Raw genomic sequence first — 26,813 nt, forward strand, 5'->3', positions numbered from 1 at the left:
GACACACTTTATAAAACGAAACAGGAAGAAGAAGATGTAGACATGGAATTTGTTTCATAATTACAAATTCTTGTTCATAGTTTTATTCATTTACAAATAAGGTTTTTATTCGTAGCGTTCGAGAATTTTTACTAAAATACGAGAATTTCACGAGGTTGGTACGAGAATCGCGCTGTCTGGATATCACAACCCTGACAGCACGTAGCTTTGGGCAGTTGGTGAGTCGCAAGCAGTGGTGGATGCGGGGAGAGAAATGCCAGATTTGAGAGGTCACTATAAGAGGACGATCTGGACGTGTGTCCGCCAGAAAAAGGAAATTTGTAAAGATGGATGTCATGAATTGATAGATATATAGATATGATGACTTTTGAGCATTATTAAGGTAAATACATTGTTTGTTCTCAATCAAAATCTTTCATTTGCTAACTACGCCTATCAGTAGTGCCTTCAGTAGTTAGAATCTTTTATTTAGCTGGCAGTATTGGCGCTCGCTGTATTGCAGTAGTTCGAGTAACGAAGATTTTTGTGAGGCAAGTGATTCATGAAAGGTATAGGTTATTGTTGGTCAGGGCCATTCTTTTGTAGGGATTGTTGAAAGTCAGATTGCGTTGAGCTAAAAAAAATATTGTGTGTCAGTTTAGTGATGATCAGAATAAGTAAAGAGAAAATTGTTTGAGTACATTGAGTTTTGCTCAGCTGTTTGTAAATCAAATAACGTAGAAGTGTACCAGCATAGTCATTCATAATTTTTCTAAGGGGACATTTCAATTTAAATACCCAGGCGTTTTCAGAATGCACTGATAACCATCTAAATTGCGTTCCTTGAGTTTATCGACTCTATCTAAAGGGCTGTAATACGTCAAGCCTTTTAAATAACCCCACAAAAAGCCGAACTTAATTCAAGTAGCAGAACCTGGGAGGCCATGGTACTGCCGAACCACGACCGATGCACTTGTTGTCGAAACGCTATTTCAAAAATTTTCAAATGTGTGTGAAATCTTATGGGACTTAACTGCTAAGGTCATCAGTCCCTAAGCTTACACACTACTTAACCTAAATTATCCTAAGGACAAACACACACACACCCATGCCCGAGGGAGGACTCGAACCTACTCCGGGATCAGCCGCACAGTCCATGACTGCAGCGCCTGAGACCGCTCGGCTAATCCCGCGTGAAACGCTATTTATCAGTACTTATACGTAAGCGGAATGATGATGAAAGCAAACGATAGCAGCTTGTCATTTCGTAAACACGCCTCACTTGTGGTGTTTCGAAATAAATGTAGCCTTAGATGTTAACAGTGTTGTAACATTGTCACGACTACATTGTGCATACGTCGTTTCAGGGAAACCATTGGTTTCCCGAAATATGTTTATAAGAATTACTTGCTTTCTTCATTATCGTCTACTCGCATGTATAATAGTCGAACACCTTGTATTCGTATTTTCCTCGTATGTGTGGCTCTTGTGTCCGCAGTAGCTTCAAATTATTAGAAGTTTTTACATGTGTCTTTGCAAACGACTATTAAAAATTTTACATTTTTTTTATCATTCGACTTTCGTTTCTTTCAGTTACAACATGGGCAGTGATGGTAGCATTTTTGATTTCCCCTTACATCCGGAAGTGTCGACTGTTGGCACATTTTCGAGGTACTCCTGCATTCAGCATCGGTATTTTTGGGCTAATTTCACCTTGGCTTGCAGCACTAAACACATTTCTTGATCCAAAACACGGCAAAATGTTGGCTCCGTGGACTTTCCGACGACGGCGTTTCCGACCCCTTTGCAGGTGCAGGAAAGGTCTCCCTTGGCGGTGTAAAAAATTTACGCTTGTATGTCAATTAAATTAAAAGGTACGGCCATTTACGGTCGCATGTTTTGATACTCACAAACCCACTGATCAATATCTACCGGGTACTTCCCGTTGACCGATAATTACGAAATTTCGCGAGAAGCAAGGTTCCAACGTACAAGCACAGGAAAAGATTCTAAAATCGTTAATTTGTAATAACATCACAAGGAAAAAACATTTTTTGACATTTGCTATCCATCTTCCTGTCTGTTTTTGTAAAGACCCCTTTTCCTCAGGAGCACGAAGACGTATGAAATTGAAATTTACGTCACCTGTTAATGTCTTCTTTCCCTTTGGGACTTAAAACATTTAACTTTCTAAGTCAATGCAGTCGCAAGGTACGACTAATTATGCATTTTGATATTCGAAAACTCACTCTTCAAAACCTATAGGGTACTCCGCATGAACCTAGAATCAAGAAATTTTGCAAGACACAAGGTTCCACGGTAGAAGTAAGGGAAAAAATTATAAATCTGTTTATCTGTAATTATATCACACGAAACAAATATTTTTTGTCATGTTTGCGACTGCCGTGAGTTAAGACCCTTTCTCACAGGAACAGGTAGACTTACAAGCTGAAAATTATATTGCACACTTTGGCCATGGTCCCTTGGCGGTAGAAAACACTTAAATCTTTTATCCATTCTGGATAAGTTTCTACATCGACGCAATCAAAAGATATTGCCATTTATGTCACATATTTTGATACCTTGCCAGTATCGCATCGATAACAGGCAGAGAACGTTGAAATTCTAGATTCCAGAGATGGATGAACTATCTATCCACAAAGTTAAGTTTATATGGAACCCTCGGTGCGTGAGTGCTATTCTTACTTATCCGGATTTTTTTTTCCCTCTCTCTGTATAGTTGTGTGGAAAGGCAGCAGTTTCGCACAAGAAACAATATATTATTCGAGTGAGTTAATCTTGGGAAAGCTTAGAAAATTACAAGAACAGTTTTTCACCGTGGTAACCTAGAAGAGACCGTGAATACTAGTAACAATACTTTACAAGATATATCCGTGTATGGAGTGGAGGAACACTAAATATACAGTACATCGCAACGTGAGCTCTGTTGCAGTGATTTGCATAGTATAGACATAATGTGATACTGTACTCACCTATACTTGGGGAACGGATGAAAATGCAGTAGCGGCTCTTCTCTTGCAGGCGCAATAGCAGACAGCAATTATTAGTCGTGGCAGCGTCATGCACCTACATTTGAAAAAGACGCATTAGCATGACGAATACGGCTTCTCAAATCTGCAACAAAAATGGTGATAAATTATGAAGCTACGTTGCCTCGAAAGAGTGTTTTTACCACGTACATGTGAAATTTTGCTAGATATGTTCAGTTCATAATTTTGATTCTGTAACACGTGCGCAGGATAGTCTCCGATTCACACTGTTTGATTGCAGAGCTATAGCACTTGAAGAATCTAAAAGTATTTGCGCTTCAAACGACCTCGTACGCTCTAGCTACCAGGCGAATCGTATTTTTATGTTGTTATTAAGTGTCTCTATTTTTACTTCTCAAATTTTACTGTCGTGTTTCTGACTTTGGAATATATGTATTCCGTGTGGCATGCAGCACTTGAAACTGAAACTTTCCTGTAATACAAGCCACTTTTAATGAGAGAAGTACTCACCAAACCGTCCTGTCAATCTGATAGTGGAATTTCCTTCGTTATAACCATGTGCAATCTCTTATCAACGTTATGAGTAACCAACGTAGAAAACGCTTAAACCCTATCAAGAACCCATTTTATAAACAATTACGTAATCTACCTGTAGTAGCTGCAACCGAAAGAGAGAGTTCATATTACTCTATACAGCTGGGATCTGTAAGGGTTCATTACAACGCTTACTGGATATAGTATTCAATTAAAAGAATACAGGCTCAAATTATCTTATAATGAAACAACAACCTAATTTATAAGGCTGCTCATAAATAGTTTGGCGAGCCTTCTCACCGCTACCTTGGTTTCATGTATTACCTTTCTGACAACATCACTGAATTTCTTAACGTTACTTTTAAAAATTATTGAGAAGGTGTCCTTTGTTTATAAAATTATAATATTCATCAATGACCCTTTAACTTGGTCCAGTACTCTAGTAATCAATTTTACAACACGAAAACGTGTTCAAACAATACTTTTCCATAACACAGTAACTATGAAACACATGCCACTAAACAAAAGCAACAGACATTCTTGCATTATGCTTCGCTCTGAAGGTTTCTCTGCTTGATATGCGTTGTTACTACTAACAGAAAATTAATCATCACGATATCCAATTTTTATTACGAGTGCACCCGATCATTAAGAAAATTGTCTCTATAAAGGAAAAACGATCACTCTGTTTCACATGCATTCCATGCTAGCAGTTCAGTGAACAACTGTCAGTACGCAGCACTTGTGTTCGTATGTGGTACACTGTACTGTAGCATAATGCTGTACTAACGCCAGAATTCATCCTGTATCCTTTACTCACAAACTCGGTATGTGTGTGGCTGATTCCTGTAGTTCCTAGCGGATAGCACCACGAAAGTGTTGAAATTATATGCACTATTCCGAAAATTTGCCATATATCAGATGCGAAGTGTTTCCTGCAACAGTGTTCAATCTTAGCACATAAATGTAGTAGTGTTTTCGTATCCCCCACCCCTCCCCCCCAATGTTTCGCGTGGAGGCGATTTGTTACCATTTATCACGGATAAACTGAAATTTAGAACTTATCTTTAACCTCTGTGTAAAATGTCCCGATTCGCACCGACTCCCTTTTCGATATGCTACTCCGTATTCTTGAGAAAAAAGTACCCATAATTTCCATTTTAAGTTCCACAAAAAAATTGACAATGGCATATGAGTTGTAAATTTTTTTTTTTAAATGAAGTTAAATAAATTTCTCAAAACAGTTCTCTCACATTCTGAGCCACAGTTGTTAATTCTCTGAAGGAATTAAAAGGCAGTCGAACTACCTGGAGTCCATATTAATTTCAGTTCTGTTAACTCAGGCCATCAGATTTCTCAGTTAGGAACTCGAAAATTTCTTGTCCTAGAGAAATGCGTCGTATATACTAAACCTATCCACATATTTAAATTTTTGAAATGACAACTTTTTTATTGTCTATGTGTACTTGCTTTCTATTGGATTGGAGTATATGTCATGAGAGAAAATGTTTCCAATAGTAACATTTTATTGTTTTATATTTTTTAATTTCTGCTACAATAACGTAGCTGTTATACCCCATGGATGCGTCAGCGAAACAGTAGTGTGTGGAAGATGGAGAGAGGGGAGCGGGCATTGCAGCTACACTAGAAGCAAATTTATCTTCGCAAAACCGAGCTTGCATTCTGAGCCGCCACGCTCAGAGGCGTATCAATTAAGTATCAGTCTGAAGTAAGGCGGAAGGCAGACCATCTAATGGACACTGACTAGAAGCAAGTGTACCGAAAACCATTCGCCGCGCCGACTATTTCGCCATTCACTGCAACACCAATATGAGTAGTACACCCCCTCTCTCCCCCCCCCCCCTTTCTCTCTTTCTCCCCTCCTCACGAGCTCCTGGGTATCTTCTTATCGGGTACAGTACTTCTGGTTTTCCATATTGGCATTTATAAAACACATACAGCGTTACACAATCACACAGCCAGACAACAAGCGTGAAGTACCTAGAATACAAGGTCCGCTATCACTGTAACTAAATACAAGTACACACAATTGGTGGGTGTGCAAGTCATTACGAGTTTCAACTCTCTGTGACAGGTCGAACGGCGACCAGATTGCATTAGTGTTATACGTGTTTAGTTTTGTTATCAAACCCGGTAGGGTATATATGGGGGTCTGAGGATCACTATGAAAGACATGGAGACGCCGTGTACTCGTGTGAGACAGCATATAGACAACTGACAGGGTTTCAAAAGGGGCCTATTGTGGGTCTGCTGATCCACTCACGCAATACCCAAATTTTTTGGGGCATTCGGATGTGATAGTGTTCCGATGTTGGACAGCATCGCAATGTGAGTGCATGAATACTCATCGTCAACGTTCCGGTCGACTACATCTGACTACAACGAGGCGGGACCGCCGTATTTTGCGTCAAGAATACTCTAACCTACATCTACATCTACATCTGCATCCATACTTCGCAAGCCACCTGACGGTGCGTGGCGGAGGGTACCTTGAGTACCTCTATCGGTTCTCCCTTCTATTCCAGTCTCGTATTGTTCGTGGAAAGAAGAATTGCCAGTATGTTTCTGTGTGGGATCTAATCTCTCTTATTTTATCCTCATGGTCTCTTCGCGAGATATACGTAGGAGGGAGCAATATACTGCTTGACTTTTCGGTGAAGGTATGTTCTCGAAACTTCAACAAAAGCCCGCACCGAGGTACTGAGCGTCTCTCCTGTAGAGCCTTCCACTGGAGTTTATCTATCATCTCCGTAACGCTTTCGCGATTACTAAATGATCCTGTAACGAAGCGCGCTGCTCTCCGTTGGGTCTTCTCTCTCTCTTCTATCAACCCTATCTGGTACGGATCCCACACTGCTGAGCAGTATTCAGGTAGTGGGCGAACAAGCGTACTGTAACCTACTTCCTTTGTTTCCGGATTGCATTTCCTTAGGATTCTTCCAATGAATCTCAGTGTGGCATCTGCTTTACCGACGGTCAACTTTATATGATCATTCCATTTTAAATCACTCCTAATGCGTACTCCCAGATAATTTATGGAATTAACGGCTTCCAGTTGCTGACCTTCTATTTTATAGCTAAATGATAATGGATCTATCTTTCTGTGTATTCGCAACACATTACACTTGTCTACATTGAGATTCAATTGCCATTCCCTGCACCATGCGTCAATTCGCTCCAGATCCTCCTGCATTTCAGTACAATTTTCCATTGTTACAACCTCTCGATGTACCACAGCATCATCCGCAAAAAGCCTCAGTGAACTTCCGCTGTCATCCACAAGGTCATTCATGTATATTGTGAATAGCAACGGTCTTTTGACACTCCCCTGCGGCACACCTGAAATCACTCTTACTTCGGAAGACTTCTCTCCATTGGGAATGACATGCTGCGTTCTGTTATCTAGGAACTCTTCAATCCAATCACACAATTGGTCTGATAGTCCATATGCTCTTACTTTGTTCATTAAACGACTGTGGGGAACTGTATCGAACGCCTTGCGGAAGTCAAGAAACACGGCATCTACCTGTGAACCCGTGTCTATGGCCCTCTGAGTCTCGTGGACGAATAGCGCGAGCTGGGTTTCACACGACCGTCTTTTTCGAAACCCATGCTCATTCCTACAGAGTAGATTTCTAGTCTCCAGAAAAATCATTATACTCGAACATAATACGTGTTCCAAAATTCTACAACTGATCGACGTTAGAGATATAGGTCTATAGTTCTGCACATCTGTTCGACGTCCCTTCTTAAAAACGGGAATGACCTGTGCCCTTTTCCAATCCTTTGGAACGCTACGCTCTTCTAAGAGACCTACGGTACACCGCTGCAAGAAGGGGGCAAGTTCCTTCGCGTACTCTGTGTAAAATCGAACTGGTATCCCATCAGGTCCAGCGGCCTTTCCTCTTTTGTGCGATTTTAATTGTTTCTCTATCCCTCTGTCGTCTATTTCGATATCTACTATTTTGTCATCTGTGCGACAATCTAGAGAGGGAATTACAGTGCAGTCTTCCTCTGTGAAACAGATTTGGAAAAAGGCATTTAGTATTTCGGCCTTTAGTCTGTCATCCTCTGTTTCAGTACCATTTTGGAGTGTCTGGACATTTTGTTTTGATCCACCTACCGCTTTGACATAAGGCCAAAATTTCTTAGGATTTTCTGCCAAGTCAGTACATAGAACTCTACTTTCGAATTCATTGAACGCCTCTTGCATAGCCCTCCTCACACTACATTTTGCTTCGCGTAATTTTTGTTTGTCTGCAAAGCTTTGGCTATGTTTATGTTTGCTGTGAAGTTCCCTTTGCTTCCGCAGCAGTTTTCTAAATCGGTTGTTGTACCACGGTGGCTCTTTTCCATCTCTTACGATCTTGCTTGGCACATACTCATCTAACGCATATTGTACGATGGTTTTGAACTTTGTCCACTGATTCTCAACACTATCTGTACTTGAGACAAAACTCTTGTATTGAGCCATCAGGTACTCTGTAATCTGCTTTTTGTCACTTTTGCTAAACAGAAAAATCTTCCTACATTTCTTAATATCTCTATTTACGGCTGAAATCATCGATGCAGTAACCGCTTTATGATCGCTGATTCCCTGTTCTGCGTTAACTGTTTCAAATAGTTCGGGTCTGTTTCTCACCAGGAGGTCTAATATGTTATCGACACGTGTCGGTTCTCTGCTTAACTGCTAAAGATAGTTTTCAGATAAAGCACTTAAAAAAATTTCACTGGATTCCTTGTCCCTGCCACCCATTATGAACGTTTGAGTCTCCCAGTCTGTATCCGGCAAATTAAACTCACCACCCAGAACTATAACATGGTGGGGAAATCTACTCGAAATATTTTCCAAATTATCCTTCAGGTGCTCAGCCACAACAGCTGCTGAGCCAGGGGGCCTACAGAGACATCCAATTACCATTTCTGAGCCTGCTTTAACCGTGACCTTCACCCAAATTATTTCACATTTCGGATCTCCATCAATTTCCTTCGATACTATTGCACTTCTTATCGCTATAAACACGCCTCCCCCTTCACTGTCCAGCCTGTCTCTGCGGTATACATTACAACCTGAGTTTATGATTTCATTACTGTTTACGTCTGGATTCATCCAACTTTCTGTCCCTAGTACTTTATGGGCATTGTGACCGTTTATTAATGAGAGCAGTTCTGGGACCTTTCAATAGACGCTCCTGCACTTTACTATTAGCACATTAATATTGTTATTCCCTGTTGCATTTTGCCTACTCCTACCTTGCCGCGTCTCAGGAGGCGTCTTGTCGAGCCTAGGGAGGGAATTCTCTAACCTAAAAAACCCACATGTGCACTCCACACGTACTCCGCTACCCTTGCAGCCGCTTCCGGCGTGTAGTGCACGCCTGACCTATTTAGGGGGACCCTACATTTCTCCACCCGATAGCGGAGGTCGAGAAATTTGCACCCCAGATCTCCGCAGAATCGTCTGAGCCTCTGGTTTAAGCCTTCTACTCGGCTCCAAACCAAAGGACCGCGATCGGTTCTGGGAACGATACTACAATTAGTTAGCTCAGATTTCACCCCGCGAGCGAGGCTTTCCGCCTTCACCAATTCCGCCAACCGCCTGTACGAACTGACGATGACCTCTGAACCCAGACGGCAGGAGTCATTGGTGCCTATATGAGCAACAATTTGCAGTCAGGTGCAACCAGTGCTCTCTATCGCCGCCGGCAGGGCCTCCTCCACATCTCGGATGAGAGCCCCCGGCAAGCAGACAGAGTGACACTGGCCTTCTTCCCCGACCTTTCCGCTATTTCCCTAAGGGGCTACATCACCCGCCTAACGTTGGAGCTCCCAATAACTAATAAACCCCTCTCCCCGAGTGCCTGCTCGGACCTTGCTGAAGGAGCAGCCACATGTCCACTCACAGGTAGAGCGGGCGATGCCACACGGCCAGCGTCGACATTGACTTTCCGCCTCGTGCGCCGCGAACGCCGCTGAACCCGCCACTCCCCTTGGGGAGAGGGTGGCCCAACCGCGCCCGGTACCCGCGAAGATGTCTCGACAGCAGGGACAGTGGGTGAAGCATGTAACACCTGGGGTGTACCTTGCGACGCACCAGACTCCCCACTGCCGCTACACTCCGAGGCAGCAGCCTGAAGACGGCTGACCGCGGCCATCAACACGTTCAGCTGTTCGCGAACAGTGGTCAGCTCCTCCTGCGTCCGTACACAGCAGTCACACATCCTATCCATCCTAAGAAATCAGTTTACTGTAGAGAGTTAATGAACTTTTAACTAGTCTGCTAATTCACTAAAGGCGGCTGATAGCTGACTAAACTGTGGTTACTAGACACTTCTTGTTGAAAACAATGAAAATAAGCACTACCTGTCTCTCGACTGTATTCAAAACAAACGCTAGCACTACTGGCACTACAGCTGACTAAAGGGACTCTCTGACTGTATTCAAAACGAACACGAAATCTATGGAACACTATTACTAGCAATCGACAATTAAAGCTTCCTAAAAGCAAAAACACACGGAAGAAGAAGTGACAAGTAAGAAAAATACAGTTAATACTTAAATTAACGTAGCTCGCTGCACAGTAGACGTGAAGCAGACGGCAGTTACGACGACACTGACCAAATGAGCCTGCCAGGGACTCCCTCCCAACATTCTGTGTCGTCCCTCACCACTGATCGGAAACTTGCAGCAGCCGGATTACCGTTCCATGCGGTGGATCCCGTTAAAACAACGTAAACGGCTGCATTTGAAGTGGTCACGTTAGCGGGAAGCATGTACTGCTGATGAAAGGCCTCACATTGTGTCCAGTGGTGAATAACTGTTCTCCACTACCCCGGATAACCATCGTCGGTGACTATGGTGGCGACTGCCGGAAGGTCTCATTGTGTTTTGGAGACGCAGAGCGCTATTACTCCTGGTCGTCATGGTGTGGGAAGCCATCGGGTGTGACCTCACATCTCGGCTGTAGCGATTGAGGGAGCAGTGGTGACAACTGTACATCGCGGATCTCATGCGTTACATGCCATGCGATAGCCCATGGCCAGCAAGATAATCATATGTATCCCCGATTGAACATGTGTCGGACCAGCTCGTGAGTCAACTTCATTCCACGGCCAGTACCCTGGCTACCAAGGACCACTTACAACACTATATTGCAGTGCCTATGTTATTCTGATTACGACTTGAAGTTCCTGTGAACACGCATGCGTGCCCAAAAGAACACGTACTGTGGCGACTGCAGTCGTTATGAAATACTTTAAATGTATTCGCAATTGCGAATAAGGAGGATCATCAGCTGTAGAATGGAATGACAACGAAAATTTGTGCCTGACCGGGACACGAACCCGGATTTCCCGCTTATCGCTAGAGGTCGCCTTACCATTTGGCTATCCGTGCACGTCTCACGGCCATACCCAAACATACATATGAAATGATAATTAAATAAAGACCCTAAGCTGTGGACAGGCGTTGATATACATCAACGGGGACAGTTGAAAATGTGTGCCCCGACCGGGTTCAAATGGTTCAAATGGCTCTGAGCACTATGGGACTCGACTGCTGTGGTCATTAGTCCCCTAGAACTTAGAACTACTTAAACCTAACTAACCTAAGGACATCACACACATCCATGCCCGAGGCAGGATTCGAACCTGCGACCGTAGCAGTCGCACGGTTCCGGACTGCGCGCCTAGAACCGCGAGACCACCGCGGCCGGCCGGGACTCAAACCCGGGATCTCCTGCTTACATGGCAGACGCTCTATCCATCTGAGCCACAGAGGACACAGAGGATAGTGCGAAGGCAGGGATTTATCCCTTGCACGCTCCCCGTGAGACCCACATTCCCAACTTAATGTCCACACACCACATTCGTAGTGTCCTTGCCCATTACACTCACTACTCGCGGCAGACAATCTTACCGAGTCCCGTAAGAGTTCGAGCAATTCGTGTGCATCCAGCACAGGAGAAGGTCAATGGCTGGTTAGCCTTAACTATATGAACATGGTATCTGTTCTTTTGGATAAGTCCGAAAGAACAGATACCATCTTCATATTCATACAAACTTCCATATGTCGTCAACCATGCGTTCCGGTCCGGCACAAATTTTCATTGTCGTCATTCCATTGTACAGCACATGGTTGCCCTTATTCGCAATTGTGAATACATTTAATGTACTTATAACATTTATGGGCCAACTTACTTCAGGAGACGGTACTACGGTCTTATCACACACTATTTAACCAAATCATTGCACGAATCCAGGCCAGAGAGGGTGGAATGTCATACTGATAAATGCGGTTATACAGGCAAGTTTTTTGTAAATTTGCTTCGATTTTGTAATCACTAAAGTAACCCCAAATGCCCCCTCAACCCGTAAAGTTTGATTTCGTTTCTTTCTCCCATTCTGGAGGTTTCGTTTTGACGGGCGGTGTAGATAAAAAAAAAAAAGGAACGTTGAATGAGTGGAAACGAACAAGTCCCAAAAACGACAGCGCAACAGTAAACTACACAACTGGCCATTAAAATTGCTACACTACGAAGATGACGTGCTACAAATGCGAAATTGAACCGACAGGCAGAACATGCTGTGATATGCAAATGATTACCTTTTCAGAGCATTCAAACAAGGTTGGCGCCGGTGGCGACACCTACAACGTGCTGACATGAGAAAAGTTTCCAGCCGATTTCTCATACACAAACTGCACTTGACCGGCGTTGCCTGGTGAAACGTTGTTGTGATGCCTCGTGTAAGGAGGAGAAATGCGTACCATCAAGTATCCGCCTTTGATAAAGGTCGGATTGTAACGTATCGCGATTGTGGTTTATCGTATCGCGACATTGCTGCTTGCGTTGGTCGAGAACCAATGACTGTTAGCATAATATGGAATTGGCGTGTTCAGGAGGGTAATACGGAACGCCGTGCTGGATCCCAACGGCCTCGTATCACTAGCAGTCGAGATGACAGGCATCTTATCCGCATGGCTGTAACGGATCATGCAGCCACGTCTCGATCACTGAGTCAACAAATGGGGACGTTTTCAAGACAACAACCATCTGCATGAACAGTTCGACGACGTTTGCAGCAGCATGGACTATCAGCTCGGAGACCATGGCTGCGGTTACCCTTGACGCTGCATCACAGACAGGAGCGCCTGCGATGGTGTACTCAACGACGAACCTGTGTGCACGAATGGCAAAACGTCATTTTTTCGGATGAATCCAGGTTCTGTTTACAGCATCATGATGGTCGCATCCGTGTTTGGCGACATCGCGGTGAACGCACATTGGAAGCGTGTATTCGTCATCGGCATACTGGCGTATCACCCGGCGTGATGGTATGGGGTGCCATTGGTTACACGTCTCGGTCACCTCTTGTTTGCATTGACGGCACTTTCAACAGTGGACGTTACATTTCAGATGTGTTACGACCCCTGGCTGTAACCTTCATTCGATCCCTGCGAAACCCTACATTTCAGCAGGATAATGCACGACCGCAGAAAATGTTCGGCTGCTGCCCTGACCAGCACATTCTCCAGATCTCTCAGCAACTGAAAATGTCTGGTCAATGGTGGCCGAGCAACTGGCTCGTCACAATACGCCAGTAACTACTCTTGACGAAGTGCTGTATCGTGTTGAAGCTGCATGGGCAGCTGTACCTGTACACGCCTTCCAAGCTGTGTTTGACTCAATGGCCAGGCGTATCAAGGCCGTTAACGGCCAGAGGTGGTTGTTCTGGGTACTGATTTCTCAGGATCTATGCACCCAAATTGCGTGAAAATATGATCACATGTCAGTTCTAGTATAATACATTTGTCCAATGAATACCCGTTTATCATCTGCATTTCTTGTTGGTGTAGCAATTTTAATGGCCAGTAGTGTAGTTGATAAAGGTGAAAGACTTCGCCCATCTCTTGTAGACAGTGGAGATGGCGGGGCCGAGTGCAGCACGGCAGTTTGCAACCGCGCGCTGCGGTGCGCTGCGCTCTGCTGTGGTTGAGTTGGCGGACACGCGCAGCCAAACTGGCTCCAGCACACACAGCGCACGGCCCCCTTGGCGCACATTTCGGCGGAGCGGCCGCAATGCGACGCGCCGGCCGGGGGCAGCAGCGGGGGCGGGCCGCTCTGGGGCACCTGTGTGCCGGCCACTCTACACAACACGGTCAAAAGCAGACGTCTACGTACCGGTAGCCACAATCACACTACTACCGGGTGACTTCAAGGCACATAGGACTAGTTCTCGCAAAGTTGCGTTTGCACCAATACTAAACATGAACACACCGCTTGGCATTAAAGCATTTCAGCGCAAGCGTTCACAGTACTTTGGAGTCACGCCACCTACATTCTGTATACAACCTCTTCAGCCCTTACGTAGCACATTATGCTACATCCAAGGTTCCAAGGCTTTCTTCCCCTAGCGCAAGTAATGAACAGAACTCGCTGTGCTTGATTGTGTCACACACAGGGTGGTTATAATTAAACATTCACTACTCGAGAGGGACACTATGACAAACGAGTGCTCGTAGGAGAATGTAACTTTGCGGAAACATTTGTAAGGGCATGCAAAAGACAAATATGAATAAATCACTGAAAGCAGCACATTTTAATTTCCATGAGAGCGAAACATTTTTATCTGCGTTCTATGTTTACGTTCCAGGTTACAAAAGTTGCTCATTGTAACGACCATCTGCGTCGATGACAGCTGGGAGCCGCACTAGAAATACTATTTCACAACTGTTCGGAGCACTTTTCGAACGGTAGCCGTACCAGGTCGGGTTGACAGAGGAGATAGAGAAGATCTTAAGAAGAGCGGCGCGTTTCGTCACAGGATTATTTCGTGAGCGTGATAGCGTTACGGAGTTGTTTAGCAAACTCAAGTGTCAGACTCTACAAGAGAGGCGCTCTGCATCGCGGTGTAGCTTGCTGTCCAGGTTTCGAGAGGGTGCGTTTCTGGATGAGGTATCGATTATATTGCTTCCCCCTACTTATACCTCCCGAGGAGATCACGAATGTAAAATTAGAGAGATTAGAGCGCGCACGGAGGCTTTCAGGCAGTCGTTCTTCCTGCGAACCATACGCGACTGGAGCAAGAAAGGGAGGTAATGACAACGGCACATAAAGTATAAAGTACCCTCCGCCACACACTGTTGGGTGGCTTGCGGAGTATTAATGTAGATGTAGAAATTAGAGTTTCCAGCTGTAGTGACACTGCTTGAATATGGCAAACTGCGTCCACCATTCTCAATTTTGGCAAGAGTAACTTCTTCAACAATCTGTGGTGCAATTGGCAGCCTGCCTCTCCCAAGAGCAATTCCCAATTTGTCCAGATCAATATTGACTATAAAGCAGACTGAAGCTTGTGTTTCAACCTACATCGCCGTACCAGTACCGGCACGTAACGGCAAGTCATGACTCTAAATTTACAAACAATAAAAATCCTATAGTGCGCAATCTAAACATCATTCCTATAATGTTTTTCTACTACACTAAATGGTTCAAATGGCTGTGAGCACTATGGGACTTAACATCTGAGGTCATCAGTCCCCTAGAACTTAGAACTATTTAAACCTAACTAACCTAAGGACATCACACACATCCATGCCCGAGGCAGGATTCGAACCTGCGACCGCAGCGATCGCGCGGGCCCAGAGTGAAGCGCCTAGAACCGCTCGGCCACTCCGACCGGCTACTACACTAACACAAGTAGCGAAAGTTTAATTACAACCATCCGGTACTTAACATAAAGTGCTTTGAGGGCGTTACATTTTTTAGTTTCTCCATGCTCCCAGCAGATGGCAGCATGCGATTAAAAAAACTTTATGGCAGTGTCAACATATCTTCGAGAAATGAAGATAATCTCTGCTACTTTTTAGTAAATTTGGACTAGAATGGCCTAGAACTTGGTGTAATGTGTTAATATACCTTACACTATCCAATAAGCTACTGCTTATTTCATCACAATACAGCGAGGTCTTACTTCAATGTAGCGCTGGGACTGCAATCGCCAACGACCTACGTGTTCACTTCCGCTTTTCCAATGACACTGTTTTCAAAAATTCGAGGTGTTTAATACTGACTGTTCTGAGTGTTCCAACAAGGAAGTCTACGACACATGACATAAAATTTCAGACATAGTCCGTAAAAGACTCTGCGACTTTACGATCACCTCAAGCGAATTGACGGAACCAAGATGAGCAATATGGTTTTCCACTTTTTATTCAAATCCAAAAACCAGAATGCCTTGGTTTAGATATACTACAGAAGACCTGGAACTCCTAAAAAGCAAACCTGAAGACGCCTGTAACAAGGATTTCTTTCGCAACAAGGAACGAGCTACACCGAGACGAACAGTCTAACAGAAGACGCAGGTGTCTCTTGGACGAAGGAGCCTAAGCAAACCCACTCAAAAAGACTGGAGGAAATCTAGGCTTCAAAGAAAGGAAAGGTCACTGCTAAGTGTAACAAGACTTAGCGTGGTCCATGATGGCGCCAGAGAAATACATAAACTAAACAATATTATTCATTTTGAACATATTGTAAAATTTTGGGGAACTACACTAGTTTTTTTTAAAATTTAGATTTTAATCTGATTTGTTCTACAACAATGCACTCAGCACCAATACAAACCTTCCATGCATAAAACACAAAGTCAGGACTGAGAAGGATAATCAAAGATTAGGTAATGGGTTTCTCATTCGGAAATATCCATTGAATGTTGGTTGTTTTTGTGTAGGAAGGAGAAACGTTCTGTCGATAGTGACAGACTCGTTGCCAATCAAGACTGTTGTTTCTCGTTCCGCAACATTTGTGCTTGCATTTGTCGGCATCCAACGAGCGTCTGCCGAATGCGAGATCGATGGGTACAGGCCCATGCTCAACGCTGTACAGGGTCTCAATGGCGTCACGCGACTAGTGCTCGAGGGATCATAAATATTATTATATTGTTCGTTTTGACGTACGAGATCCCACAGCCACGTCACATACCTAATGAAGTGACAAAGACACACTTCCACGTTAGTTTCACTTTAAGAAGATTACAAATAGCCAGGTCAATAGAATGCGTTAAAATTCCGATTCTGGGGCACGGCAAGACGTGGCGACACCGGATCGAATCCACACGGCGGATTAACGACGAGGGTCGGCGTGCCAGCCAGCCTGCAAGTGGTTTTTAGGCGGTTTCCCACGTCCTTCTGGGTAAATACCAGGCTGGTGCGTGTTATGTAGCTATGGGAACTTTTCAGCATAGCATCGCTGTGCCGATCTTCTAATGCATTCAATGAACGCATACGCCAGGTGCTAATCGGCCATTTCTTAACCAGACAACTAACAATGGTGGGAAAACAAAGCCGATATAATACCGGCATTACCGAATGCAAGCTTAACGGCAAAAAGTAAATTGTGATTTACTGTTGTCCACGGAAAGTACTATGAGCGCACGGAACATGTTTATTTACAAATAAGACTCACAGTTCATATCGTCAACATCTGCTCTGCTATACAAATATTTTTCAGTACAATACAAGTACAGAGATAAATGGGTGTAAAAATCAAATGGTTCAAATGGCTCTGAGCACTATGGGACTTAACTTCTGAGGTCATCAGTCCCCTAGAACTGAGAACTCCTTAAACCTAACTAGCCCAAGGGCATCACACACATCCATGCCCGAGGCAGGATTCGAACCTGCGACCGTAGCGCCTAGAACCGCTCGGCCACTCCGGCCGGCGTATAAAAATCAAACAACTCTCTAAGGAGCTGCGGGAGACCACTGTTCCCTTATATCAAAGTAGTCAGAATGCATCCCTGAACAATCTGAGAAAATTTGTCGATGGAGTTCGGTTTCACCCTGCAGGCCGACAGGAGCTTCAGTTCGGAGTATTTAACACCAAGTAATTTACCTGTGGTGAAGTCACATGCACAACTCAGATTTATTCAAAGAATCGTAAGAAAGCGCAATTCACACACGAAAGAAGCCACGTACAGAATCCTCGTTCCAGAAATTATTGAGTACTGTTCATCAGTCTAGGATCGTTATCAAGTTGGTTTAACCTAAGAGATAAAAGAGATTCAATCAAGCACTTTGGTTTCAGTCAGCGTGAGACTATCACAGAAATGCTCAAAGAACGTTAGACGAAAGAAGTTATTCATTATTCGCAAAATTTCAAGAACCCTAGTTTCAAAATGCATCAAGATACATTAATTCCTCCAACATAAACATCGAGTAACTACCACGACGCCAAAATTAAAAGATTCCTGCTCATACAGCAGGGTACCATTACTTTTTATTCTGGACCATTTGCGAATGGAAAAGGTAAGGTAAGGTAAAGTCTGAGGCTTAAATCCATGACCGGGTCATTAGCCTGGCTGCAGGTCGAGTGCCGTAGCACTAGGAGCGCAAGGGTAGCGCGCCCGTCGCCCTGGCCGACTTCTAAAACATGTTCAAATGTGTGTGAAATCTTATAGGACTTAACTGCTAAGGTCATCAGTCCCTAAGCTTACACACTACTTAACATAAATTATCCTAAGAACAAACACACACACACCCATGCCCGAGGGAGGACTCGAACCTCCGCAGGGGCAAGCCGCACAGTCCATGACTGCAGCGCCTTAGACCGCTCGGCTAATCCAGCGCGGCGGCCGACTTCTACCCCCGGGAAAAATCCCCGGTACTCATTTGATGATAGTCTGAATGGACCGCCTGGGGATTGAACCCATGACCCCACCCCTGCCTGGGATAGAACGCAGGACCTTCAGGGCCGGAGTATAGCGCTCTACCAGATATAGACCACCAAGGCCACGAATGGAAAAGGAAGGGGTGAAAATGATATATCTGCATCTACATACACATACTCCGGAAGCCACCATACACTGCAAGGTTGACGTTACCCATTGCTGCTTTTAGTTATTCCGTTTCCCGTTCCACTCGCAGATGCAGCCAGTAGAAAACAAATGTCAATATGCTTCCATACGAGCTCCGGTTTCTCTCATCTTGTCCCCGCACTCGTTATGCGAGACGTATGTTGGTTGCAGTAAGATCGTTTTCCAGTCTGTCATCTATGACAACTCTCTCTAAACTTTCTCATTGGTGCCTGGAGACAAGAATTTCTTTCTCCCCCCCCCCTCCCCCCAAATATTGAGTTCACGGAGTGTTTCAGTAATACACGAGCAGCACTATAGAACAGGTCGCACAGGTGTCCTGCATGCGGTCTCCTTTGTAAGTGTAGTATAGTTTTGTATGATTCCCACAATAAATCGAAGTCGCCCAGTTCCCTTTCTTACATTAGACCTTACATGTTCGTTCTATTCCATGCAGATTTCCTACGTTACGCCTATACAGGGTGATTCACTTAGATATAGAAATATTTTAATATGTTATTCTACAAGTAAAACTAAGGAAAAAATTTCATATAAACATAGGTCCGCAAAGGTTTAGTTACAGTGTCACGGCTAATAAAAGATTTTGCCTGAAATTTAGTAACTTCGCTAATATGAAGCCATCGCAAAACTGTATGAGGTTAAAGTAAAGCACGATTTCTATTTATTTTGTTGTTACTGGTCTGGTGAACCTAATAAAACATGTCCCAGACGTGTATCTGCAGTAGTTTTCCAGAAGATCAAGAGAAGCAAAGACTTAATTTCGTAAAGTTCTTGGTTTATTAACTACTTGGCATAATTTGTTTTTTAATTCCAGACAATTGCACAAAGTTGTCAACAGAAGCTGTAGCGAATTTAATTTTGGAAAAATGATGGTAATAACGTTAACTGAAACTGTATGAATGTGTCAGATAATCTGCTTTTATTAATACCGTAGCACCCGTGAATTCATGTTAAACCGAAAAAAAAGCTCAGTGTTAAGGAAGTTGTACAGTGTACATACAATTTCACGATAAATTCACAATAAATGTTCAAAAATGTCTCTACCGAGTTCAATGCATTTAGCTGCAAGTGTATGAACAGATTTCGGTGCTCGTTTCAGTTTCACAGGGTTGTTCTTAATTTCGTCTGTTGCATTCATAATGCGAGCAAGTAATGCCTCACGTGTCGTCATAAAATATGTTTTTCATCCATCCCCGTACACAAAAATCCATTGGTGTTAAATCGGGCAAACCGGATGCCCACAGACGCGTAGCACCACGACCAATCAATTTCTGGGGAAAATGTTGGTTTAAATATGTAGTAAAGGCACTGGTGAAAAGCGGAGACGCGCCATCATGTTGAAAATGCATTTGCAATCGCGTAGCAAGTGTAACATCTTCGAGCAAGCGAGGCATTTCTTCTTGAAGGAATTGAGGGTACGTCTCGCCCGTTGGACGTCCTGGGAAAATGAATGGTCCAATAAATTTTGTGTTGACTATAACACACAACACAACACATTTATGCTAAATCGCTGCTGGAAATTGCGTTGCACTGTTGCATGTGGGTTTGCTTCAGACCATACGTGCTAGTTATGTAAATTGTTTGTACCATCTCGAGTAAATTGTGCCTCATCAGTAAATAAAATGTATTTGTGTAACGAATAGTATTTAACCAGTTGCACAACTCCAAACGAAGGGCATGATCTCCCGTATGTAAATGATGCAAGTTTTGTTTATGGTAAGGATACAGATTATTGTACTCCTGTGTACGCCATACCTTGCATTGTGAAATGCCTAATCGTTGAGAGATACGTCGTGTACGGTACCCAGGCTACGTTGAATAGCATCCATAATATCCTCATCATCGCCTCCACGTCTCGAGCGCTCGTACTGATTATGAACGCTAGGTACAGAACCTGTCTCCCGTAACATTAGAAATATTCCGCCAATGGTTCGTGCATTTGGAATCCCCCGAGTTGGATAACGGATGCGATATTCGTTAACTGCAGCCGTAGCATTACCATCACATTTGCCATAAATATACACCATATCGGTGTATTCCTCTGTCGTAAATTAAAAGGCATCCATATTTCATAAATAATCTACAAACTACAACAGTTACTATGTGGTTAACTTAAATACACTGTTGTTATTATGTGCTTTCACTGAGCAATACACAAAACTAACTCGTTTCAAGTTTAGGAAACGACTGAAACAAAACAATAACGGTTGCCAACAATGACATAAACATTTCTACATTTTTAATGGATAATAAACTTTGCTTCTCTGGATGTTCTGGAAAACTACTGCAGATACACGTCTGAGACATTTTTTTTTTTTTAGATTCACCAGACCAATAACAACAAAATAAATGGAAATCGTGCTTTACTTTAACCTCGTCCACTTTTGCGATGGCTTCATATTAGCGAAGTTGCTAAATTTCAGGCAAAATCTTTTATTAGCCGTAATTCCGGAACTAAACATTTGGGGACCTATGTTTATATGAACTTTTTTCTTTACTTTTACTTGTAGAATAACATATTAAAATATTTGCATATCTTCGGGAATCACCCTGTATATTTAATCGCCGTGACCCTCTGAAGCAGCACTTCACTATTGCTGCATTCGAACATTACAGTGTCGTTTTTGTTACTCTGCATTAACTTAACATTTTCTCTCATTTACAGCAATTGCCATTCATCACATCAAATAGAAACCCTATACAACTCATTCTGTAGCCTCCTACAGTCACTGAAAGACAGTGCTTTCCCGTATACTACAACGTCATCATCAAACAATTGTAGACTGATGCTCACCGTATCCGCCAGGTCGTTGATGTGTATTGAAAACAACGGTAGTCTTGTTGCGCCGTGTTGTTGCGTATGCTCGGGCCTTCTTTAACAGTCTGCAATATCTAGGAACATGGAATCCGCCTGTTGCCCTTCATCTACGAGGATCACTCCAAAAGAAATTCACACTATTTTTGTAAAAATACAGTTTTCATTCTGCATGTGTGAAAGTTTTACAGTGTGTAGGTACATCCTTCCCGCTTGTTTTCAAACTAGAGTTCAACCTGTTCCCGTGAGTGGCGCCGTCACAGCATGTCTTCAAGATGGCTGCTACACTTGACGTTCGTCAGAAGCAACGTGCTGTGACAGAATTCCTGTGCTGTGAAAACGAGACAGTGGGAAACATCCACAAGAGGTTGAAAAAGGTGTATGGACGGTTAGTCGGTGGGCAAGCAGGTTACATGATGAAAGCGGGCACGGCAATACTGAAGATTGTCCTCGCAACGGCAGGCCTCGTACTGCACACACTCCAGACAATGTGCAGAGAGTTAACGAATTGGTGACTGCTGACAGACGTATCACAGTGAACGAATTGTCACGCTACGTTGGGATAGAGGGAGGAAGTGTTTGCAGAATACTGAAAGTGTTGGCGTTAAAAAAGGTTTGTGCCAGGTGGGTTCCCAGGTTGTTCAAAAATGTTCAAATGTGTGTGAAATCTTATGGGACTTCACTGCTAAGGTCATCAGTCCCTAAGCTTACACACCACTTAAGCTAAATTATCCTAAGGACATACACACACACCCATGCCCGAGGGAGGACTCGAACCTCCGCCGGGATCAGCCGCACAGCCCATGACCGCAGCGCCCTAGACCGCTCGGCTAATCCCGCGCGGCTCGCAGGATGTTGACAGTGGCTCACAAAGAAACAAGAAAAACGGTATGCAGCGAACTTTTGGAGCAGTACGAGAATGGTGGAGATGAATTTCTTGGAAGAACTGTGATAGGTGATGTAACATGGCTCCATCATTTTTCACCAGCGGCGAGAGGCAATCAATGGACTGGCATCATGCAAATTCACCCAAGAAAAAAAATATTCAAAACCACACCTTCTGCTGGAAAAGTTATGGCTACGGTGTATTTCGATTGCGAAGGACTCTTGCTTGTGAACATTATGCCAAGTGGAACCACCATAAATTCTGATGCATATGTGACGACACTGAAGAAACTTCAAGCTCGACTGAGTCGTGTTCGACCACATCGGCAAAAGCAGGATGTTTTGCTGTTGCACGACAATGCACGGCCACATGTCAGTCAAAAAACCATGGAAGCGATCACAAAACTCGGATGGACAACACTGAAACACCTGCCTTACAGTCCTGACCTGGCTCCATGTGACTATCATCTCTTTGGGAAACTGAAAGACTCTCTTCCTGGAACAAGGTTTGAAGATGATGACTCCCTTGTGCACGCTGCCGAACAGTGGCTCCAACAGGTGGGACCAGAATTTTACCGTGCGGGTATACAGGCGCTGGTTCCAAGATGGCGTAAGGCAGTTGAGAAGGATGGAAATTATGTGGAGAAATGAAAATATTGTTCCTAAAGGATGTATCTGCACACTGTAAAACTTTCAGACATGTAGAATAAAAGATGGATTTTTAAAAAAATAGTGTGCATTTCTTTTGGAGTGACCCTCGTATGTTTCGCAGTATATCGTGCGAGGAAAGGGCAAGCTGAGCATAGCACGTTGGATACTTCCTAAACCCGTCTAAATCCGTGTTGATCTGTGTCCAGGTGCCACACTAAGGAACCCCCTTCATGAACAGTACAGTGTGCAAATAGGGACCTCGATGTAAAGTGAATTTCTGGGTCTATTTGTGGATCGCCAACCCCAATTAGCGGCTTTAGTTTCGCCTTGAAACCGGCCACGACAGTAGAGAAGACGAACAAATGAATGACTAAGACACTTTTTGGAAAGAGAAACTGTGTTGGTGAACGTCTGTCGCGCCAATCACGACTGAATTAGCTAATTTCTGCGGAAATCCGAGGCGCGGCTGCTCCCGCTGAGCCGCGAGACGATCCGCGAGCGCTCCAAAGGCGGCGGCGGGTGTCTGGTAATTCTGCGAACAGCGGGCGACTAAGCCGCCAGAGGTAGAAACGAATCCCGAGGGCCGCGTCTGCGGCGCCACAATAGGGGCGGCGGCTCCTCAGAGCGGCTTCCCTCAGCACGCGCCGCCTTTTGTAACCGCGGGAGATGGGCTGACAGAGCTGCCTAATTAGCGACGGACAAGAGCGGTAACCAGAGGCGGCGGGCCGCGCCGAGGCGCCGCTCCGCCCCCGCTCCGCCCCCAGATCGACTCTGCGGAACGGGAGACGAGCGGAGAGCCACGCACTTGGAACAATACCCGCTCCATCGGCCCGCAGTCTACAGACTGCCACAAGATACTTACAGAAATACCTTTCTCATTATAGAGGCCAGTCATGTTGGTTACCGTGACCACCTACATAATCTGACGTGTACTGCTTGAAGCTCGTCCAGCACGAGACGTTTTCGAGCGCGACTGGCGGGCATCTGAAAAATTAAGTTAGGGCCCGTCCGTTACAATATGAGCTTTGTTCCTCACCCTCACCCCTCCCACTGCTGTTTCCCAATCGCCAGGCAACCGGTCGTAAACAGCTTACCACAGATTTTCAAGCCATTACACCTGGCTATATCTTTTGGGGTCGAAAATTTGCAAGCTGCCAGGAATTTAATGGAGAGCTAGCGCACACCAGTCTGGACCGCGGAATACAATCAACACCTTTCCCAACTGCATGGGATAACAATTAATTAGAAGACTGAGCGTTGTGGACTGGTATTCAACACTAATTAATAAAGATTATAGCTTAGAAATAGGAAATATTCTACTAGAATTTGTAAATACTCGTATATGGCCGAGATCAACCTTCAATAGCTAGTTGAAGCAATTTACATACATAGAGAGCAATAAATGAATGCAGGAATCAACATGTACTTATAATTACCGGAAGTATTTGAATGACGCCTTGAATATGAATGTGCTGGAGAGAGCTAAACTCATGAAATAGCGGTCCATCTGAAAAAGAAGGGGTGGGGGGGGGGGGGGGGGGAGGGGTAACGAGGAATGCCGGAGATACGCGAACAACTGGGTTTGACAGAGATTTGCGGACACCACTTTTGCCAGGTAATGGCCGTGTTCAATAATGGCGCGCAATTTCGAGCAGGTCACCGTTTCTGCCGCACCCTGTATAAACAAAGAGGGATAAAATATTTGACAGTATACATCTATAGATTTCGATCAGCCACTAATTAAGTATTCCTATAGCTGCATGTCCACATTCCTTAATCATTTTTGATACTTTCGTGAGACTGGCGTGAATTTAACACACAATTAGTTACGTAAAAATACAATGTACTGTTCGAAATGGAAACAGCTTTCGGCGGCTGCGATTTAACTCGAAAAGCTAAAACGAAAGCAAGAGAATAATTTATTAACCACATTCATAAGTGTTAAACATAATTTTTTCTGCATGGAATTAATCCAGCGAAGAATTTTGTCTTAAATACGATTCAAGAAATTTAATCTGAGTAACAAGGTTTTTCACTTGTTTTGATTGTCTTGTGCGAAGACATTCATGAATAAATATACTGCTATTTTGCTCATATTCTGAGGGCAAAAATCACTTTTTGTTTGTCTGAGCACTAAAAAACATGATCTATTATTTCAAAAAAAAATTTTTTTTTCATTTGAAAACAATATCATGTTCATTTGGTAGCAGTTTCGCGATGGTAATGATTTAGTCGACTTGTCTACCGTGGTAGATAATAATGCAGTTTCACAAAACTATCCGTGAGGAATAAGTACAGGTATAATTCAAGTCAAACAGCGACCAAAAAATATACACAAACATATAAACGATTGTTACAGACATCTAAATATATGAAAAGTAAACCTTTAGACAATCTCAGTGTTATATTTAACGTAAATAGGAAACAAATGAAATTTTTGTACACTGAAGCGCCAGCGAAACAGGTATGGGCATACGTATTCAAATACAGATATATGTAAATAGGCAGAGAAAGGCGCTGCGGTAGGCAACGCCTATTAAGGGGCTCCGGAAAGGCTCAAAATCATGAAAAGTTCAATTTTTACTTTTTTGCGTTTTCTGAATCTGCAGACTATTACCTTTTAATAGATATATAATTTATTCAATTCCGAAGACTACAACTATTTTTAAATTTTTTTTGAAATGTGTTCTACATGGGCGTGACCCACTGTGGCGCTGTTAAACTGCTGTCAAATGGTGTTATTATTAACGTCCGTGTTCATCAGGTACATTTTAGTGATATGAGATAAAGTATGTGTTGTGGCTAACCTGTGATGGTTCAATATATATCGCTGGTGTGATTGTCGATTGTTTCATGTTTATTTACTCTGTCGTTATCTCGAAAATATTCGTAATTAATTCTGTTTCTTGAGTCTCTGTTTTGTTGAAGTATAATAATGAGTAAAAGTAAAGTTATTAGAAATCCTCTGAAGGCATTTAAGAAAAGGAGAGATGTTGGAAAGCCAAAGGTATGTGCTATTACTGTAGACAATAAAGACGATGAAAATCCCCAACATAGCTTGTGTCCCAAAGAAGAAGACAGTTGGTGTAAATATAACAAAGGATTGCTAACTGGTGAAGTGTACACTCATAAGCATAGTCTGCCTCATGCAATAATGGAGGTGATAAAACCTATTTTCAGAGACTTAGCAGCACCTGAACTGTTGAAAAAGTGTATTCACGGAAAAACTCAAAACCCCAATGAAAGTGTAAATAGTGTTATATGGTCGAGAATCCCCAAGACTGTATTTGTTGGAATAGAAACATTTCACTTTGGTGTGTATGATGCTGTTGCGACTTTCAATGATGGCAACATTGTAAGGTGCAAGGTATTTAGAAATATGGGAATGAAGATAGGTTCTAACATGGTACGAGCGATGCTTGCTTTAGACAAGGAACGCCTTCGGGTTGCAGACAGGGCTGTAAAGAGTCTAGAAATACAAGCAAGAGTAAACAGGAGGAGGAACAAGAGGAAGCTGGAGGAGGAGTTTGCAGAGGATGAAGATAATCCATCCTATGGACCTGGAATGCACTAAAAAGTTAATCCAATCTTTGTCGCTCGATTCCCAAAACTTTTATTTTCTCATACTAATTACATGTTTTCTAAGGATCTTCCAAACATATTTGTTTCAAACTTTCAGTAAATGTTACACAGTACCTTCTGCATAATTTAACACAGCCTTTTTCCAAAAAACTGTATATTTTTGAATATATAAATAAAAAATTGCAAAAAAATGTTATGAATTTTCATTACAATTGAAAAAAAAACATCTTTAATAACTGAACTAAAATTTTGTAAAATCCCTGTGTTAAGTTGTAGCCCATATTCCAATAAATAATCTGTAAAAAGTTCAACTTCCTACCTCAAATACTTTGTGAGGAAAGATGTAATTTATAAGCGTTATTTTAACATTGCAAGTATAGGGCGTTCCGGAGCCCCTTAAGACAACAAGTGTCTGGCGCAGTTGTTAGATCGGTTACTGCTGCTACAACGGCAGGTTGTCAAGAT

At 43.3% G+C, this 26,813-nt stretch overlaps 1 protein-coding gene across 4 annotated transcripts in view; it reads right to left on the reverse strand.

The window, feature by feature from the left end:
- LOC126234421 (probable inactive tRNA-specific adenosine deaminase-like protein 3) overlaps positions 1-26,813 on the reverse strand; it is a 612,850-nt gene that overhangs the window by 439,267 nt on the left and 146,770 nt on the right. For all 4 annotated transcript variants that reach the window (XR_007544722.1, XM_049943111.1, XM_049943113.1 and 1 more), the window contains exon 2: positions 2,973-3,066. The gene's annotated coding sequence lies outside the window, so the exon portion shown is untranslated. The remainder of the gene's footprint in view (positions 1-2,972; positions 3,067-26,813) is intronic.

Source organism: Schistocerca nitens, chromosome 2, assembly GCF_023898315.1.
Source record: "Schistocerca nitens isolate TAMUIC-IGC-003100 chromosome 2, iqSchNite1.1, whole genome shotgun sequence".
Lineage (NCBI taxonomy): Eukaryota > Metazoa > Arthropoda > Insecta > Orthoptera > Acrididae > Schistocerca > Schistocerca nitens.